At 35.7% G+C, this 22,401-nt stretch overlaps 1 pseudogene; it reads right to left on the bottom strand.

Moving 5' to 3' along the window:
• Nucleotides 1–22,401, bottom strand: part of LOC149142249 (origin of replication complex subunit 5-like) — a 51,241-nt pseudogene that overhangs the window by 5,766 nt on the left and 23,074 nt on the right.

Genomic DNA, 22,401 nt, shown 5'->3' with positions numbered 1-22,401 from the left:
CTAAATCGAAGTGTAAATTCTATAGTGCTCCTCCTTCGCCATCGAGGGTCAAGGCATCTGATTCTTCTGACACCATTGTAGATGAAATAATATCTCCTGAAAAAGGTGTGGCTAGAAATGAAGATGTTAATTTGTTGTCCGAAAGCATTGAAAAATATATCGTGAGAGATTGGCTAGATTCTAGTAATCTATATATATTTAGGAGAGTCTTGAACTTCTTAGGGAGAGAAGAATCAACCTTTCAAGAAGAGTTAATTACTAATTGATTCAACAGTACAAGATTTAAAATCCGATGTCAATTTATAGAGGAGCTACAACAATTCTAGAAGAATTGGAATGAAATGGTTGGAACCTTTATAGGATGTCTCAGCTTTTAAAATGGATAGTTTTCTTTATGAACATTAAATATATTGCATAGGACTTGACTATAAAAATGGTTTACTTGGTCCAATTATCATTACGGTTAGGATGGGGTTCATGCACAGTTGGATAGTTTTTACTATATTGTGTGCTATTAAAACAAGAAAATATCTTCTCACTGTCTACTTTCTGATTTTTCTTGTATGCATTGTATTTCCTTGTAATATTATTTTCATTCTAGCAGGTCTTGCAATTTCCAGTTATCATCGCTGGCCAAATCCAACGCATAACTTTCGGGACTCTCAGATACCTTAATCGAGCCAATCGAGGACACCTTTATAGTGGTAGATTCTTGCCCACATGACCTTCTCTATTTGATAGGAAAAGTTTGATCTCCCATTGCCATAGTCACCAAATCTAAGCTCCCCTCCAGCCCTGTAGTACTCTCTACGATGACACAACCCAAGAGGGAAAATAATGGTCTTTCTGACCATCCCAAGCTTGCATTAAACCCTAAAAGGAAAAAATTGCTTAACCAAATTTTTTCCTTTCACAGTAGAAGATACACCATACAGTGTGACATATGTGAGACTTCGACTTGTGCTTCAACTTGCAGGCGACAATGAATGTCCTTGTCAATTACTCTGCCCTACATGTCTCCATGCAAACATCATGGCATGGTTGTAAATTATAACACATCAAACCATGTGGAAAACCATACATATTCATCATCTCAAAAACCCACTGGAGCTTATCCATTTGGTATTTGTGACAACAAAACAATATTAGTGGATGAAATGTGAACATTTTGGGAGCACAATCAGCACTAGCCATCTTTGCCAATATGACTAAGGTTGCATCAACATGGTTCTCTTTGCAAAGAGAAGTAACAAGCGTTTGATAACGTTGTCTCCACACAGAAATCTCCAACCTCTTGATCATTTCCACGACTTCATTTAGAGAATTGGGATCATTATTATCTTATAGTATATCGATTGAAAGCATTACATACTACCCCATTACATCATTCTATTTTTTATAATTATTGTAGCAAGAAAATGATTGTGGTAAGAGTGTAGATTTTTAGCTTGTAGATTTCTTTTATGAAGACTTCAATGGATCGTTATAAGTGGTAGACATATCTAAAAGAGATTTAGGAAGATTTGAGACTAGGTGCATCTATTCCATATGAAACATTTTGGGCATTTGAATTTAGAGGTTATAGATGGTTGCAACAAATGTCTTTAGTCTTGTCTTGGGATGAATTCAGATGTAGATGAATGAGATGCAGTGGTAGAATTTAGAAAAGTGAGAAGGATATCCTCGATAGTGGCAATTTTTTTTAGATTGATCAATTCTCTGTTTTCTTTACAAGTGGGATAGATAAGTCAATAATGAAACAAAACGATACAAAATTATTCTCATTTTTCACTCTCTAACTTGTTAAATCCAATGTTTTAAAATGGATGACATATCATTTGCAATTCATGTGATGATATTTGTGTAGATCTTGTGTGGATCTCAATATGTGGGGTTTCCTCACACAAAGTGGTCACTGTGTAATACTCCATTGTTGTACCAAGTAATCATTTTTACATTTCGTAACATGCACATTGACATCATATTTTCATGTTAAGGAGGATTCATTTGAGACTTTCCTGATGTATGTTTGGTCTTGGCCATCTATAAATTTGTGGTATATATTTGAGTCTATTATAAAGATATATATGAAATATATGAAATATGATTTAAAAATGTGATGAAATTTACCATGAACCATAAATAATGTTTATATTTCTCAACATGTTGATTCATTAGATGTTCCCAGAATGAAGTCACAACTGAAATCTGCATGCTGCTTTTTGTATGGTTCCTCCAATATGTGTGAGATGAGGTATGTCTTTGAACACTTTTCACAACATAAGAGATAAATCAAAGACTTTAAAGTATAGGAAATTTAATGAGTTACCTAAATATGTCATTCTTTAGCCCTTTAGGTCTCTACTTTATACACAATAGTGCCCATTGCAAACTAAATGCTTGAAGAAGCTCAATCACACAAACTTGAATTAGTTTTTCTTAATGCTTAAGCAAATAGTTTTGAATTTGTGATCCATTCAAAGGTCCAACATGGCTATGTGGTTACTTCAGAAAGAACAAGAATGAATGGAAACAATACAAGTCACATAAGTGGTGGACTGCTTTACAAACGATTTAATCAACATAACATTTTAAGGTGGAGTTTGGTGATTAAAAACCAAACCAAACAATGTAAACCTAAATCTTGCCCCATGTTCTGATGGGAGTGATGATGCAAACATCCCCGTGATTTTGAGAGTTACCAAAATTACAACTACACCATCTGTGAATGCCCATATAACAAAATCCATGAATATCTTTTTTCTACAGATCTGTATAACTCAAGTGCAAAATGTTTTTAGCACAATACCTACAAGGTACATGATCCAGAAATGGTTGTAGATATTTAAAATCATGTTTTATCCTTGGAGGTTACAATTTATTATATGGAGGGGAGTAGGGTATGTACATGCCCATAGACTAAGAAGTCAAATCGCTTATGGAGGGGTCCCTTGTCCCAAAAATAAGGTGGTCTTATACATCAATTTGGTGTTTGGCTAGGTCATGAGTCCATGACCTTAAAAATTACTGTGATTGTTATTATTATTGAAAATATATGACTTACCCATCAAAATCTCCCTTGAATTGATTAACTATCCATACCATCTCAAATGTATGTGATTTAATAACTTGATCATGATCCCCAACAATATTTCCAGTATGCACTATTGTAAGCATTTATGGTTCATCCAAAACCTCTCCTCTATCACTGGCATTAACAAAAAAGTGAAAATAATATTTAACAACGCATTTTAAACAATTACAATTCACAATTATACTTAAACTTATATCATTGAATTTAGGCAACAACTTCACATATTTAAACTAGTTCACTAATTTATTTTTTTAAAATAATTTTAAATAATTGAATTTTATTTAAATTTAAAAATAAGGCATTGTCTATGAAAGCGTCAAATTTGCCCAATATTTATTTTCAAAAAAAAAAAAAATTGACAATAACATTAGCGTTTGAATCGTGTTTTTGATTGTGGAAATGGATTAAATGCCTTCGAAACCCTTAGATCACCCAAAATATTGAAGTTAGATAACTGTAACTCTGATTTACACAAAATTCTATTCAATTTTATCTAAATTATGTTGGAATTTCCATGATTTTCACAAATTTAAAGCCTTGTTAAACTACTATTTTTTTTTCTTGTGTAATCTTGGCAGTACTTTCTTTTCTATTAACCATATATAAGGCAGGTAACAAAAGTATGTCTGGTGGCCTTAACTTGCCCGAAGGAAACCAGGTCTGTTGGCTACTGATCAACATCATATTCTGTCCAAAATTTAAATAGTTTGAGCATATCCATCCATGCTAAATAAGTTACTGTGTCTAGATATGTTTAAACATACTGATGTCAAAGTAAATGCTATCCAACCAGATAATTGTAGCAAACAACAAAATTGCATTACTTCTTATCTTATCTTCATTTAGTGATGTGACGATTGAATGGTAGTCAGATCCTTAGCACTCGAACCTGTCATTTCATTCTGCAATAGGCTTTGGATTTGTTTCTCCATTTGACGTAAGCGGACATTCTGGTGGTACTGCTGCACCTATACAACCTGGATCTCCCTTTGAATATCTTCTTACTGTGTTCTCGGCGGTTCCTCTAGATTCCTAGTTTTTTTCATGGCCCTTGCCAGTAGGTTCTTCATAACCCAGTAGAGTTGGAATATCGGTTTGAATAGAGTTTGCCTATTGGGTGTGTCCTGGGTCTATGAGCAAGGGTTCCCAGTCATCCACTGGAAGCAACTTTGTCATTTCCTTTGCATTCAAATCCGCTTCCCATGACGAAATCAGGGTCTTGCCCTATGCTGGAGTTCCCCACTATATGCATGCATGAGGTTCTACATAATTTCCTCACCTATTTTTCCACCCCTCTTCCGCTGGGTCTTACTGGTCGAGGCCACTGACATTTTCTTTTTGCTATCATTATGTTTACAGGTTCGACGACGCCCTCTTCTTTTGGGCCCCGCTTCAGCCTTCACCATTTTTCCTTCAATTAGAGTTCCTTCCAACCATAACCACTCCCAAATTATTGCCTTGCCCGAGAGTCAGAGTGCCGGAGTCAAAGGGGGAGGAAGATTATATAGAACTGTAAGAGTAGCACAAGAAGACACATTAAAACCAAACCAAATGTCAGTGTTTCTATCCAGCCATTCACCATGGAGCACAATTACATAGTCACGATTTCGGGTTAGAGGAGTGTAACCCAAATCCCCCTCAACCCCTTTATGAATTGCGTTCATCCTCACTGTGCCTAGGTTTAGATGGATTTCTTCCCTCTGTCTCTTGGTTCTCCCCTTGGTCCAACCAACCCTCTCGCTTCTTGGTTTAGGCCCTGCCACAACGATGTTGACAGACTCACAGGTGTTGGAATACTCAGGTACTTGGATGCATGTGAATGACCATAATTGAACTGAATTGATAGACCCACTGAGTTTTGGTGGCCCTGACCCACCATTCTTGTCCCTCTGGACTTTGAAGCTGCCATATAACCCGACCTTGATGAAATTGGCTGAAAGGTTGGTAAATGACATACATAGGCTAGAAAACATTCCCTTCCTCTGGCGTTTCATTCTACCCTCGACCCTGCCATGTCTCTGGCTCCATGGAATTAACCATGCCATTGCATAATTTACAATCGCACTGGGGTTAGAGTCCCCTGAATCCCCTTTAATGCCCCACCGAACTAAAGGTTTATCAGGAAGTCGAACAATAACTAGTAGGTCAGACTCCCCGACTTATAAGGCCCCGACACCCTGTTCCTAGCCCACTAGGCCAAAAAATCACTCGAGGACCAGAAAAAACTAGACTGGACAGACATGTAGGTGGTTTGGACCCCAAACACCCCTTTCTTTCCTCTCTGGCCCAGATAATTTCCAGACAACCGTAGGCCCTCAGGGGTGCCTCGATCCCTCCTAGGTCCTAGACACATGGTATTAACGTATGCAGGAGTGAAGTTCATAACCCGAGTGCCAAGAGAAGCACATAATCCCCCATGCATCCCTCTTTTTCCCGAAAGGTTACCATATAATACAGAAATTAAAATACCAGATATCAACAATAGAGAACTGAACCAAATTCCATCAGAAACATGTGGAACCATCACCATTCGTTTCCACACTAGCCTCCATTCTTGCAACATTAACTCCATATCAAGACTAAGGCAAGCCTGAAGTACATACACGTTTCCCTCTGAAGCGTTAGTGGCGTCGTCCTACTGGTGGCGACAATTCCTCCTTCCGTAGGCAAGTTCCTCCCTCGTGCTACTAGTGTCGTCTCCCACGGGCAATTTCCTCCTGATAACTTGCATGCATACTCTAGCGTCCCTTATCACCTTTCTTCCTTGTATAACACCTTGTGTTACCATTTGCCTTCTCGAGGCAGATGACACTTGTTGCCATTCTCTCCCATTCCTTAATGCTGTGTGAGTGTGGGGTCCTTGGGTGGGCTGCCCACCAGCCCTTTCCTCTTGCTTTTCACACATGTCGCCGATCCACTAGGGGATCTCCTTCCCCATCACACCCTGATCGGGGGCTTGTTAAACTACTCTTAAAACAATATTTAAGAAGAGAAAAGTAACACTTCATTACATAACAAAAAAATATTATTTTTATAACTATATTTTTCATGAAATTTTTTTTAATCTTAAAAATAATATTTAAAATAAACTAAATTTTAGATGAATTTATAAATAGTATTGAAATAAAAAATGATAACGCGTCGTCACAAAATTTGAATTACATTCACGGTAATATAGTATGCAATATTTTATAATAATAATTTTCAAATATAAAGAAAAATAATATATAAAATATAAGCAGATAAAAATTCCCAATTATAATTCTACTTCTGTATATTTTCAGATTATAAAAATAAGGTAAAACTTATTGGAAATATCTTTTTACATGGTCGAAAAGAGAGATATCTTTAACATTGGTCACAAGGACATATGTTTGAAAATATATTTTTACAAAATTGAAATGACTGTTTTTTTTAATCTAACATGGGAAAATTTGCATTATCTTAAGAATCAATAAAGTAAAAAATTAATAATTACTCTACCTTTCTTTGTTCACAGATTCAAAATTGTTACCAGGACTCCATTCAGATATCATCTTTAATAAAGCTCTGTTTCATTAATCACTAATTTTTGCCTTCCTTTTGCCCCTCTCATTTCTACGTTAAAGCTCTGTTTCATTAATCACTAATTTTTGCCTTCCTTTTGCCCCTGTCATTTCTACGTTAATCTGTGGCAGAAAAAGTAAGACAAAGTTAAGCTAGTTTGCATTGAATATATACGCTGATTATAGTTTTTTCTTCTCTATTCCTGCCATGCCAATCAGCTCCAACTATATGTACCTCTGCCCCTTTTTCCTTTGAAAGCTCAACCCACGAGAGAAAGAGAAGTTTGATGCCTACAAAACCAATTGCGATGCAATGTGGTAGTGAAATTACAAAATAGTCAACAAAATTCGGAAAATGTGTCGGGGAGAAGGAGACCATCTCAAGGTTGTTGCACCTACTCATAGTCATAGTCCTAATACAAATGGCATTCTTGTCAGCGCTGCTTCTAAGATGTAGTGATTAGGAATACTATTATTAGAACAGGTAGGTAATGGTATCTCCACAAGACCATTTACTTCTCTTTCTTTACCTCTGCCAAAACATAGGCTTATTTCTCTTTCTACTTTCTTCTTCAGCTCCGTGTGGATTTAGCGTTCTCTACCAACTCATAACTCTTTACATCACCTACTTTGTCAGAGTTTTGAGTGCTGAAGGATCATCGCCACATTGAATAATGCTCTATAAGTGGAATAAAATCATCTTTCCTCATCTGACTGGTACCATGGAATGTGCCTGCTATGTCACACACACACAGACTGGTCCTGCACGGCGCGCAAGCCAGGAGAGAAGTTCATGGTCAACGCGCAGTAGTAACGTACCTTACAGATCCCACGGTGGAAAGCAAATTTAATTGTTACACTGGTTTGCTCCAACCAACAGAAAGAAAACAAAAAGGTAGCCCATTGTGAGCAGTGAACAGATTCAAAAACAACACTTTCTGTTTAAATATAATTAAACAAATTGATTTTATTGTTTCTTTCTGAATTTAAATGTAATTTATTGTTTTGATAGTTGATATTATCATCTTGAATTTTATAGTTATTTAAAGTGGAGCTTCATACTTTTTTAAAGTCTATTTTTTTGGCTTAAATTTTTTTTGAATAAAACAAATTTAAAATTTTCCATTATTATTGATTAAATAAACAATCTTCACAAATTTGTAAATATAGCTAACTTGCTTGTTGATATATAGTCTTATAAATTGAATTAAAACTAGAACATTTTTGCAAAACATATAAAAATTCATGTTTGAAAGAAAATATGGTTACTAAGGGCTACTTGCTAGATATCTATGTGAATAGTTAATTCCAATGCTACATTCTCATTTGTCATGTTTTCATGTATTTGTTGAATTGTTTTTCATTCTTAATTATTGTTTTAATTTACCCAATGAAAACATTTGAAAAATAAACAATAGAATGAAAGTTCATAGTAAAACATAAAACAAATTTATATAATACATTAAAATCTACATCGATTTTATTTATCCATTAATTTTGACGTGCTACGAGAGTTGATAATTTATTGTTTTTGAAATGAAAATTAGTCTTGCCACTTCTTAAGAACTAATACAAGTTAGAAATTTAACAAGGAATACATTAATTACATGTTTATGGCTGGAATATCTAGAAAAATACTTGCTTCCCCACCACCAAAAATACCCAAAAAAATATATTCAAATTGAGACCATCCAAAAAAAACTTAAAACCTCTAGTTGAACCCCACCCCTCTAACCACCAAAATGACCCTTAAACCATAGAGCCTTTTGCCAAATGAGAAGTAGAGTAGACTAGAAAGCGGCTTTGAAACTAACAAGGTTAAGCCAATAAATATAAAACCAAACACTAATATGCATCTACAATAAAATGCCACCATCCTTACCAAACTCCAATGTTTTGCCCTTAATGACAAATCGTTCATCTTGCTTATAAACGTTTGAGAGACGTACTAATGGACAAAGTGTGATTAATGCCTAACCCATCATCCATAACCAGTAATGTTTGACAAGTTTATATTCGTGCAGGTATAATTCAAAAGAAAACCAAACCAATACTTTGATTAATTATCTATGGATACTAAATTGTAACTCTTGCACAAAGCCATAGTGGACCCCACGAACGCTATGATTCGTGCGTAGGAGAAAATTGCACAAATACTTTTATATATGGTCATAACATATAACCTAATGGTATGACGTTTCTAAATCTATGCTCCGAGAGTGCTTCTAACTTGAGCTATTTCCAGAGGAAGTTGAGGTGGAGAATGCTATTCAAGGTTAAGAGCCTATGCTCGTAACTATGTAGTGGTTAATCTATTAACTATAAATATATAGTTTTTGTGTCGGTGCCATTTATTATACAGAGAGATAGTTGTCTATGCATTTTTTTTTTTTTTTTTGAAGAGAAGCGTGTAAAAAGAATAATACATTTTATATAATTATATTATTAACAACTCTATCGATGCAATTGTATTATTAACAAGTCTATATCTATGTCAAATCTGAATCTATCGAGTATTAAGAATGATTAAGTTTAGAGTTAATTTTTAATTTTAATTATATATAATTAATTATTATTATTATTTTAATGTTTATTAAATCAACATCATATTATATGATGTTTTATTTAATTAATGTATTTAATTAACGTTTTACAATATCATTGTTATATAGGGATGTAAAACATTTTTCGAAATAATGTCTTATATAATTAACGTTTTACAACATCATTGTTATATAGAGATAATTGAATAAAAATAAATAAAAAAATTAGTAAAAAAATAATAAGCATACAAAAAAATTTGATAAATTTAATTTTCCATTTAATAATATTATTAATAAAAATGATTGACTAAAGATAAATAAATGATTATTAGGAGAATAATAAATTATTAAGGAAATAATATGGTAGGTTCCACTTTTCCTTAAACATTATAATTAAAAATCAATAAAATTAATGATGCTTTCTTACATATATATTTATCAAAGATATATTAATGGTGTTTTTTTTAAGAATGTTGGTGATATATGGTATTTTTTGTTTTTAAGATGATCATTTTTTGTATTAAAAGAATGTAACATTCAATAAGTTAATGTAAAATTTATAAGGTAACATTTTAAATTATAAGGTAATATTTTAAAGTTTAAAAATTTTAATAAAAGTATTTCTACTATTTGTACTATTTTAAGAGTTTTAGAGTTGGAGGTAATTATTTGGTTTGTATATAGTCATATAAGCTATTTTATTAAGAAAATTATCTTTCAACACATAATATAATTTAAGGATTATTGGGCCCATACCCATTGCGAAATTCGCCTTACTACTAACCTTTAATGAGAAGCTAGCTTAAGATTGTTTCCTTCCTTACATAATGGCCTGCTAAACTATGTCTTCTTCCATGGTTCGCATTTGTTTCCTTTTAAATAAATCAACAGAAGGAGTAAGGAAAATTGCATTCCTCAATTCCTCATGCCTAGGCCTTCATTCCAATTCTAGGTTCAAGATTTGGCTTTGAGCAATCTTATTTTCTCATCTTCCTCTTGTTTCTGGTTGTTTATTTCTACACTGCATTCCATTTAAATTTGTTTTCACTTAAGCTTCTTTATCAAAGCCATTGAAACAAACATTTTTTTAATCATCTACATATTCCTTACCTTTCCTCCATCCCTCCCACTTCTTCACATACAAAGAGAGGCATTATTAAGCTTCATCATACTCACTTTGACATTCTTGCATTCCTCCATGGAGAACATTTTCAAAAACAACACACTTGTCTAGGTTCCTATGGGTATTAGCCATTCATAACCTCAAGACAAATTGAATTTCCAATCTCCAACAATCTACGCTAACTCCAAACCTGCACAAATTCACAATCTTTGTTGCTCTTCCAAGATCTACACAACCATCAAAATCAGGTGATAGGAAATGTTATAAATATGGGGCTCTAAATTGCTCTATTCATTAAACCATATGCTTTGGGTAGTCCCAACTTGGTAGGATTGAAATGAGTTATTTCCTATATTGATTGATATGAATTTGCATGGATATTTGATCCCATTAATATAGTATTAGACCTTTCCATTCATGTGCGCCACTTGTCTCTTATTAAAATTGGAAATATGCTATGGCTCTGAGTTAAAGCGTAGTTCATAAGATGGATCTGAATAATATCCCCCCATTTTATTTTTTTTATTCCTATTTAAAATGACAAGCCTCACTTTCCATCTATCCATTAATGGATTTAAAACTCATAGAACATGATAGAATGCCATGGGATCAAGGTTTTCCACTATTCTCTGAGCTTTTTAGATTAACCTTATTAATTGAGTTTCTCAATATTGTGATCAAAAGACCATACGATGAATAATTTCCAAGGAGTCCCATCACTAAGATCTTGTTTATCCTCATTTTCTTTAAGATTGTCAAACCTTGTAGTACTAAGGATTCAACTTGATTGTTAGTGGTATCTCCTATACCCCATGTGAAGGTTGTTACCTAATTTCCACTAGGGTCAAGGACGATGCCTCCCACATATGCCATTCATGTGTAACCTTTGAGGCTTCATAAAAAAGAGTTTGACATTTTCTATTTAGAATCCATCTCCACAAATCCTCCTATGTGTATCTTATTTGTCGAAATGGACCTTTTCTTGATCTACCAATTTCAATTTTAGGGAAAATTTTCCCTCTCAAGAGCACATTTTTTAACCTTTCTATTTCCTCATCTTCTAGAGTTACTACAATACTATTCCCCTCTACCCATTTTGACAATATTGCCTCAAGGAGGAGACTACGGGCAGACAATGGCACCTTTCTTGGAGAGAGAGCTTCCAAGTGAAAATTCACTTTGTTTCTAGCTATCTAAACCTTTCAGGATAGATTTATGGGTGATTTCATCCATACTGTTTTCAACAATGGGCTTGTTCTATTCTATATAAGGTACCTTCATATCTTTTTTTCCAAAGTTGGAACATTTCCTTCATGGTAAATTTTAAGGATGGAAACCTATCCTAAAGCATAAAACCTTGGCGAATCTTACTAGTTCCTAATATTCAAAATGTAAAATGTTTAGTAATGTTTTTATAAAATATTCATATTCCTAATGATTTTATATAATTTTTGTAAACTTTTGGTGACTTTTAAGGTAAAAATAATTTTATCTTTTGTACTTTGAGCGAATAATTATTAGAAAAAATGGAAATTGATGAATCATTTTTTGGGAAAAAGCATGGAAAATTAACCCATCTATGAAATTTAGCCCCTAAAAGTTTCCCTAATTTCATTTTAATGTAAATGGTTGACAATTCATTTTCCTAATTTTGTAAAATATAATTTCCGTATATGGCTTATGTATTCACATTCCATGAATAGGTGTATTGAAGGTTCTTCATTCTGATTGCATAGTGGGTCATTTGATAGTTCTTTGGTTCCTTCTCTCTTCAAAATTTTAATCATCAAAATCTTACAATGGATTGGAGCCCAGTAGGAATTTTTTACTTTTGGTAGGACATATCTATTCCAAATTTTCTTCCATAAAGTTGATCATAGAACTTGGATTGTTTGTTTAATCTAAGTAATGTATCCCATTTTAAGTAAATAAAATTCTTAATTTGGACCCCATCCTCTATCTGGGATTTATTTGCTTAGAGGAATTTCTTCATGAAGATTATGAACTAAGATGTTCCATTATTTCTTTATCTAATTAGGGATATTCAAACACTTCCAATTTCTTCTAAGACTAGACACAAAGTTGTACCACATAGATATATGAAAGAGGTGGTGAATATTATGGGACCGCATCCATATTCTTAGGCTATTGAGATCCTAAGTTTGATTTAGTTACATTTTTTTAAAGAATTTGGTCTTCCTATAGATATTTTTTTAATCAATTTCCAAGAACCCAAGAGACTTGACCTTTAATAAGGTGAGATGTTTTTGACCATGACTTCTAGATAAAGGAGTTTGTTTCCTTCAAAATAAAAAAATTCTAAGCATCTGAGGTGACTTGCCTACAAGTATTTTTTATTAAGGATATACTTCCACCATACTCTCTTTCTAGTCATTATTCTCTATATTGTTTCCCCCCATTGTCAAATTCATTATTCAATATCATTGAATGAAATCCCACCTCAATCCAATGATGTTGTTACAATGATCCGATTGATGAGGTGAAAATTCTTGGAGCATATTTTACCTCCTTTTCATAGAAATTTTCAAATTTCTCCCACAATAGACTATATAACACCAAATGGAGAAGCATAATAAAACCTAGAAACAAAGGAAAGGAGGGAAACATGAATCTAATTAAAAATTTTCTTCCTATTAGAATGAACCATTATGTTCCTACTATTACATTCTTTCTACATTTATAAATTACAATTTTCCAATCAATATACTTTCATTATCCAGACATAATGGGTATCCCTAAGCATTTGAAGGTACAACATTCATGACACATAGAAAATAAAAATGTAATTCATCGACTGAGAAACATTCTACCCATAAATGCTATTTTTTATTTTATTTATTTGTCCTCATGAAGCATTCATAAAATGATCTAACACTTCCTTAAATTAGCCTACATTGATCACTAATGCTCCTCCAAAATAAGCATGTAATCTACAAATTGAGATTGATTTATTTCTTTTAATATTTGAACTATGAATATTTCTTGTAAATTTTCTAGTACTCTTCTCATTCTAGGCTTTGAATTAGGGAATTTTCCATAATAAGATAGAGGAGTGGGGGAGGGGGGGGAAGCATCCCTACCTTAGCCTATTTCTATTTTGAAAGCAAGAGATAGGAATAACATTGACCAAGGGGGCTATCCAAGGGTAGCCTATGCAAGCCTTAATCTACATTATAAATGAACCAAAAAACCAAACACTTTTAGGATTAAAATAAGAATGTTCGGCATGCCTGATCAAATATATTGGCCTCTATGATCATTCCTTTTTCATTCTATCTTTTTCTAGAATGGAATACTTCTTAAACCAAGAGAATATTATCTATGATTTGTCTCCTTGAATGAATCTTTGATTTTCATAAACTATTTTACAAAGGAAATTCTTCAAAAAATTAGTAATAAATTTTGGTAATATTTTGTATGATGTGTTGGACAAGGATATTGGATAAAACTAGCAGAAGGAGGAAGGATTTAGTTAGTTGGGAATTAATGCAAGAAAGGAGGAATCTGTGCTTCCCACTAATCATGGCTTTCTTTTTTTCCATCTCAACATTCCACACAAATCAAACATTATAATATTCTAGCAAGTGTGAAAAAAGTGAAAAGAAAACGCATCAATGTTGGGCCATTGTTAGACTATAGCCCAAAGTAATAGTTATTACTTCTTCCTTAATTCCTTTCTCAAGATTTCACATTTCCAAGGTAGTAATTGTGCATGGGACTTCTAAAGCATGATGTTGATGGAATTTAGGTTAATCTTTTTCTCAATGGTTGAACCGGGAGGATCCAAAATACCTCAAAATTCAAAGTTCTTGAAACTCAATGCAAAGCTCGCCATGACATAAAGATCAACGAGAGCTTTCAAACACAACTTAAATGACCTCAAACAAACTATATATCAGGAATATATTGTATTCTGAAGCTTTTCAAGAACAACAAAAAATTTCACAGTGACAAGTGGTAGTATATATAGGTGACACATGGTATTCCCTATAGGTGACATGTGGTAGGCCCTATAGGTGACACGCGATGATACAAATTTGACATGGTAGGACGCATGGAGGATAAGTGAGAGACTCATAAACTAACATGTGGCAGAGGATGATGTGGCATCTAGCTAGTAGGTTGACATGGCACACAAGTACAAATCAAAGGCCACCACGTGGAAAACCTTGATTTGCCAAGAAGTTCTTTGAGAAGCGAGAATGGGCATCAGGAATGTTAAAACCCATAACATTATCGGAGGTCACAACCATTGAAAATTATTATTCATGTAAACAAATTACTATTATTTAAATTTTGGTGATTTTTTTGTCGAATTTAAAATGGAGACCAATAGGGTTTGAACCCTCAAACCCCCTCTAATTAACACTACAACATACAAACAAGTATATATGTTACATACAAACAACTATTGGAGTAGCTACTATTAAACAATAGTTTTGCCAATGTGTTATTAACGGATAGGCCACGGGCTCGACCCCATTCCTGCCAATTACAGGTTATCATACTTACCACAATGCCAAAGCCATGCTACTTAACATAAATGCGCCATCCAACATGTCATTGGTTCATACCATGTCAAGACTAATAACAAAATCATTTTTTTATGCCATGTATTTTTTTGGTTCCAAAAATCTCAATTCGCGAGATTTGAACCGATAACCTGCAATAGATGCCAAAGCTTTATAAAACATGTTACACAACATTTTGTCACTGTCACTGTACTCCCCGTCCACGATTCTGGACGACATCTATAGTGAACCCTACATGCTTTCCCATCATGAAGAAACTCCCATTATGTCCCTCTTCATGAGCAGAATGGTTCCCTTTTACATCATTTCCTAATAATCTTCCTTTTACCTCGATTTACAACACTGGCGCTAATGACCAGTTTCCTCGTCGCGCCAATTTGCAGAGATTAAAATAAGGAATAGCATCGTACAACTCTATTGAGCCTTTTATTAGTCGCGTCGATCCTCTTTTGGAAAGTTTTTTAAATATGGAGTTGAAGCTTCTAGGTCTAGAAGCTTCATAACGGAAGTTTGGTAAATGGTTGGGCTAGATGGAGCTGAGGAAGTCAGTTTGGGCTCCTTTCCCCTATTAGGATGGAACCAACCCAAGAGATAAATCCTTCTCCCATGATAAGAGGAACCATATCCCCTCTTTCCAAGCTATATAAACCCCTCCTTTTACAAGCTTCACTAGTTTTGAGTATTGGTATTTTTGGAGCTTGAATAATCAACAAGACATCTATAGCTTGTAGCTCTCTAGTTCATGTTTGAGGGAGAATAGTGTGTTTGGTTTGGTTTGAGACTAAAGGGAAGAGGCCTTAAAACTTCCATTGTTGGGGCTATCCATGAGATGCTAACAGAAGTGTGGGAACCCGGATATGTTGGAGGAGACCAACAACATCAAGGCATTGGTTGTAATCTCTTTCTGAACTTATATGAATACAACTATTGATTGATTTCCTACATTGAAGTGTTATCTTACATTTGATGGCTTAATGTTCACTGACCTGCTAAGTAGGCTGAATGTAATTTGTATGATATCACGTTTGTTGTTGTTGTTTGTTTGCTTGTTTCAAGTATTTGAAGGAAGGAAACGAAAGGTAGCTGGAGTGAGGAAAAAAGATCATCACTAAGAGGAATAGCGTTCTAAGAGGTAGGCCCTCTTATTTGATTCTAGATTAAGGAAGTTTTCCATAGATTGTTTGTTTTTGGCTAGACCCGCTCTCTCGGGCTAGAGGAATTGTTTGTGTCCGCACTGAGAATTTACTTGCACCACAAATTGGAAACTCCACTGTGGGGAACCCAAAGCTTGTCAAATTGTGGTGTAGGTAAATTCTCAGTGCGGACATAAACAATTCCTCTAGCCCGAGAGAGTAGGTCTAGCGACAAACAAACAATCTATGGGAAACTTCCTTAAGCTAGAATAAAATAAGAGGGCCTACCTCTTAGAATGCTATTACGCTTGGTGATGATCCTGCTTCCTTACTCTAGCGCCTTTCTGTTTCCTTCCTTCGGATACCTGAAACAAGCAAATAAACAACAATAACAAGCGTGATAGCATACAAATTGCATTCAGCCTACTTAACAGGTCAAGGAACATTAAGCCATCAAATCTAAGATAACACTTGTGCCTGTCACCCAGAATCTTTTAGCTTTCAACGAAGGAACCAATCAACCCTTAGGGATCCTTCCAAAGTTCCCTATTACTTTGGCAGGAAATACCATCTATATAGACATGATGGTAGTCCAACATCCCTTAGATTTCAATCTTCTCCTTGGATGCGACTATGTTCATGTCATGGGAGCTCTTGTTTCTTCACTTTTCTGTGTGGTTTGTTTTCCGCATGAAGGGATAATTATGGCTATTGATCAACTGTCATTCATTGGTCACCAAGTGCCTCCTTTGCAACCATCATCCCCTATTGGCTCTTGTTTTCAAGTAGTACCTTCCCTTCCATAGGTCAATTATGTGGCTACCCATTCCGTCTCCACATCTGTCAATGATCACATATATGGTAGAGTACATTATGTACTAGGGGAATTGGAACCCGATCTATCATTGGTACCAGTTGACATGTATTCATCCCAGAGTGTAGTTCTCCTGTCTAGTGAGGACCCCTTGGGAGCCATGTTCTCGTATGGTCTGTGATCAACTGTCATGAGGATAGTTCCTGGTCTTGTGTCAACCTCATTAAAAAATCAAACAAAGTGTTGAAGCACAGTTCCTTGTGTGTTAAGCTCCTTAAAAAATGAAACAAGGACCTCAGAGCATAATTCCTTGTCTTGTGTCGGGCTCATTAAAAAATGAAACAAGGGGTGTGAGCATAGTTCCTTGTCTTGTGCTCATTAAAAAATGAATCAAGGAGTTTGAGGATAGTTTATTCCTATATCAACCTTGTTAAAAAATGAAACAGATGTGTGAGGATAATTCTTTCACTATGTCAACCTCGTTAAAAAATGAAACAAGTCCCTTTTCCAAATCGAGTCTTTGATTAAGATATCGTAAAATCCCAGTTGAGTCTTTCCTCAATCTCGAAAGTGAACCTTCATTCCATTCACCTAGTTGAATGAAATGAAGCTTGGGGGGCATGTACCTCGAATTGAGTCATTATGTCGGGGGCATGCAAACTTATCTCAAGCATAGTTTTTCATTTCAATCTTGTGTAAACATGAAACTAAATCCAAGTAGAGTTCTCCATGGTTCAAGCTTGTGTAAAAATGAACCCATGCCCGATTTACATCTCGTGATTGCCATTTTAATCAGCTTATTTATGCTAGATGAGCCTTGGTTTTTTTATTCCATCGCCACCATTTCTTTGGCTGATCATATGCTTTCCCATGTTTTTTTTCCCTTTCCTGAGGAACTGCATAAATGCGTGGTTTTATTAGCTAACCTCTTGACCATTACATGTTTTCTGCAATTCCTCCATTTCTAGAACCAGTTTCTACCCTTTATACCACTCATTCCTCCAGGATGAGTCACCTTTAAGCTCTTTTCTAACTCGTAAAAGATGAAAAGATCACCGATTATTTTTTCCCTTTTTTGACTCGTCAAAGAGCATAAAAATAGGGAGTCTGCTTTCAGTTCTTTTCTGACTCTTAAAACACGAAAAGATTGCTGAGCTCTTGTCATTTTTGAACTCGTTAAAGGCTACGAAACATTGTTTACCTAGTATATGTTTACCCTCTTTTCAGGCTGGGATAAACTATTTACGAAAAAGGTACTCCTTGACTGAAATGGTCAAGCGGTTCTCTCAAGTATCGTTTTCTACATTTTCGGGCTCGAGAGACACAAATGTATGAAAAGGGACCATGTGGAATTTTCTTTTCCGTGTCTTTTTCAATCTCTCTAAATATGAAAAAGATAATGAGTTACACTTTTGTCGGACTCGTTAAAATGTTAAATGACATTGGATTCATCATCATTATGGATATGAGATTCTCCTTCCTAGGGCTCATTAAACTTACTAGGTTGGATTCATCCGAAGGATGAACTTACAGTGCAAGCACATGCTATCCCCTTCAAGTTTCTGATAAAAAATAATTGGGGTACCTGCCAAAAATGGTGGGGGAAAATTGGAAATTCTATCAGTCATGTCGGCAGCTCACACTTGAACATGACACTTTCTTCTTCGTGTTGGGTTGGGATATCCTCCTTTTCATGACTGACCTTCCTGGGTTGGGCTGTTCATTTTTTCCTTCCATTTGATCTCTGCCACGTCATCATGGCCACCGATCCTATGGATCCAAATGCTACCAAACTCCGAAGTTTTGTGACCAATACATTCAAGAGTTAGTCCTTCTACAGTTACACTTACTCCTGATTCTCTATATCATCTGAAATAATTTGCATCCCTTTGTCTCGTGTTGATGATGTGGGATACATCATGGCCCTCCTTTGACATGGTCGCTTCCTGTCAACTTCAGCTCATTATCCAGGAAGCTGGCCGAGAGACTCCCTTCCAGTACCTTAGAGATTGCATGCCTTAATGGAAAGTTCTTCGCACTCAATGACAAGTTCACATCATTGGCTTTCGATTAGGTGATTTCATGGGTGTTCGACTTCAATTCCTTTATTCACATTCTATGGATTGTGATGATGGTACCTTGAGAGCCATTGTCATTATTGGTGGTTTCTCTCATGCTTGTTAACGGTTCACCTCATTGACTGGTAATCAAGCGACTTTATAACATGTTCTACTTCAACACATTCATTCACATGTTAGAATTTGTACTTTGATCGGGTCGTGTTGGAGCGCAAGGCCCTGGGCTCAGATTACACAAGTCCAGGTTGTGAGGCGATGTTACATGATCATGTTGATATACATGTCTCTTTTATATGGATGGTTGTGACCATAACATGAGTTGTTATATGTGATCCTTCTCATTATTGGATGGTTTCAGCCATACCTTGGTTTCAATATGTTCCTCTCTATTGGATGGCTGTGCCCATGCCTTGGATCCATTCACATGATCACTCTCTAGATGGGTGTGTCCATACCATGATTCATGTATCATTTGTCAGAGTTTTCAGTGATGTTTATGTATCTATGCTAACTTGCATGTTTTTCGACGACGGACTCCAGTTCCTCGCATCTACTTGTAAATCATTTCACGCCTCACTCTAGTTCGGCCTTCATGCTTTAGGGGCCATATGTTACATAACATTTCATCACTGTCCCTGTACTCCCCTGTCCACGATCCTGGAGGACCTCTATAATGAACCCTACATGCTTTCCCATCATGAAGAAACTCCCATTATGTCCCTCTTCATGAGCAGAATGATTGCCTTTTACATCATTTCCTAAGAATCTTCCTTTTACCCCAGTTTATAAGACCAACACTAATGACCAGCTTCCTCCTCGCACTGATTTGTAGAGATTAAAACCACGACTAGCGCCATATGATGCTACTGAGCCTTTTCTCAGTCGCTTCGATCCTCTTTTGGAAAGTTTTTTAAGTATGGAGTTGAAGCTTCTAGGTCTAGAAGCTTCGTAACGTAAGTCTGGTAAATGGTTGAGCTAGATGGAGCCGAGGAAGTCAGTTTGGGCTCCTTTCCCCTATTAGGATGGAACCAAGCTAAGAGATAAAGCCTTATCCCATGATAAGAGGAACCATCTCCCCTCTTTCCAAGCTATGTAAACCCCTCCTTTTACAAGCTTCACTAGTTTTGAGTATTGGTATTTTTGGAGCTTGAATAATCAACAAGACATCTATATCTTGTAGCTCTCTATTCATGTTTGAGGGAGAATAGTGTGTTTAGTTTGGTTTGAGACTAAACGGAAGAGGCCTTAAAACTTTCATTGTTTGGGCTATCCATGAGATGCTAATAGAAGTGTGGGAACCTGGATATATCGGAGGAGACCAACAAAGTCAAGGCATTGGTTGTAATCTCTTTTTGAACTTATATGAATACAACTATTGATTGATTTCCTACATTGAAGTGGTATCTTACATTTGATGACTTAATTTTCATTGACTTGTTAAGTATGTTGAATGCAATTTGTATGCTATCACGTTTTTGTTGCTGTTTTTTTGCTTGTTTTAGGTATTCAAAGGAAGGAAACAAAAGGTAGCTAGAGTGAGGAAACATGATCATCACCAAGCGAAATAGCATTCTAAGAGGTAGGCCCTCTTATTTGATTCTAACTTAAGGAAGTTTTCCATAGATTGTTTTTTTGTGGCTAGACCCACTCTCTCGAGCTAGAGGAATTGTTTGTGTCCACTGTCAGCTCAAGCTTCTTCTACACATCTTTGGTCACATGGAAATATACTGATGACCCAAAAATCCTGTAGTGACCAACATCTGGCCTTTTACCGGAATAAGCCTCCTATGGTGTCTTCATCTCAAGTATCCGATGTAGGCTACGGTTCTGAAAATAAACCACTGTGTTGCATGCCTCAACCCACAAGTGTAGTGGTAGGCCTTGATCATGCAACATCGCCCTTGTTTCCCCTACTATGCTTCTGTTCTTCCTCTCAGCCACCCCATTCTGCTAAGGGTTATGAGGTGCAGTCAACTCCTCTTTAATCCCTTCCACTGCATAAAAGTTCTTTAACTTGTTTGAGACATACTCACCACCATTATCACTCCATAAAGCTTTAACCTTCTTTCATAAATCTTTCTCCACCAATTCTTTAAACTCACAAAAATTTGTGAAAGTTTTATCCTTTTTCTGCATGAAAAATATCTAGCATTTACAAGAATAATTATCAACAAGTATAACATAATACTTGTGTTTGGCCATGGATGCTGTCAAGAATGGTTCACATACATCTGAATGGACTCACTCTAAAATAACCTCTTCTCAACTATCACTACAGTGAAAGGAAGACTTGGTGTATTTTCCCAAAGTACACCTCTTGCATGTATCAACTTGCAAAAAGCATACCTTTGGGAAGACCAATAGAGATCTACTGCAATATCTTCAAAGCTCCATGATGCAAGTGGCCCAATCACTTCTGTCACAACTCACCAAAGTCTTGGCTCTACATTGTTTCTGCTTTAGTGCTCAAAGAAACACATTCCTCTACCTCTAACTTATAGAGATTCTTCACTCGAATCCCTATCTTCTTTACTTGATCCGTGGTTGTATGTTAAAGGAACACCTTTCCTTTCGAGAAGATCACATCATAGCCTCTATCCGCAATCATTGCAATGGATACCAAGTTCTTATTCAGCCCAGGCACATACATAACATTCTTCAAGGTGAGTGGAGCCCAATGCTCCTTTTGAAAAGTAATCGTGCCCAATCTAGTAACACTATACTTCCCGTCGTCACCCATCTCGTTATGCATCTAGATATCTTTCTCCTCCAGGTCATTGAATAACACTTTATCGCTAGGCATGTATTTCTATCTTAGATCCATGATAAGAATCCAATTTGGAATGGGAAGCTTCCCCTTTCCCCTTCTTCACCTTAATCGCTAAGGCACAGTTCTCTTCATCATTAGTCTTTGATGAAGAGCCATCCCTAGTGTTCCTCCTGATATCCTTGTGCATCAAATCCAACCACAATCATTCCTAATCTGGCAGATTCTCCTAACCATTAACAGAGTCCCGATAATTCTGCCAAATGCTTGGGAGTCCTAGAAGATCAAGGCTCACTATATCATCCTCTAGCAACTGTGATTCCAACACTTTCAAGTTCATCATGACATTGAGTGAAGTTGGTCAAGTATCACGGAATCGTCTTGCCTTTCTCCATTTTCATTTTTCAAAGTTTGTTCTTCAGTGTCAATTTCCTTTGGTCACTGCTATTCTTATACAAGTCTGTCAATGTTTTCCACATAGCATGTGGAGTTTCTTTTCCATGGAGACTAGAGACAACGTGGTCTCAACCTCCCTCAAGGATTATCCAACTCGCCTTCACCAAACGCTTCTTCCATTTGACCAAATTTTGTGCATCTAATGATGTTGACTTAGGAATTTCTTGATCAATGAATTCCTTCAAGAAATTATCCATCACAACCTCCATTTTGTCCCTTTAAGATATAAAATTTGAGCTTCCTTCCAAGGAATACTCTAGCTACAAACCTTAGAATGCCATCCATCGATCCTAAA

Source organism: Pinus tabuliformis, chromosome X (assembly GCF_031772625.1).
Source record: "Pinus tabuliformis cultivar Carrire ecotype Pingquan chromosome X, CPIR1, whole genome shotgun sequence".
In the NCBI taxonomy this organism is placed as follows: domain Eukaryota; kingdom Viridiplantae; phylum Streptophyta; class Pinopsida; order Pinales; family Pinaceae; genus Pinus; species Pinus tabuliformis.
This window is presented reverse-complemented; position numbering and strand designations above follow the sequence as displayed.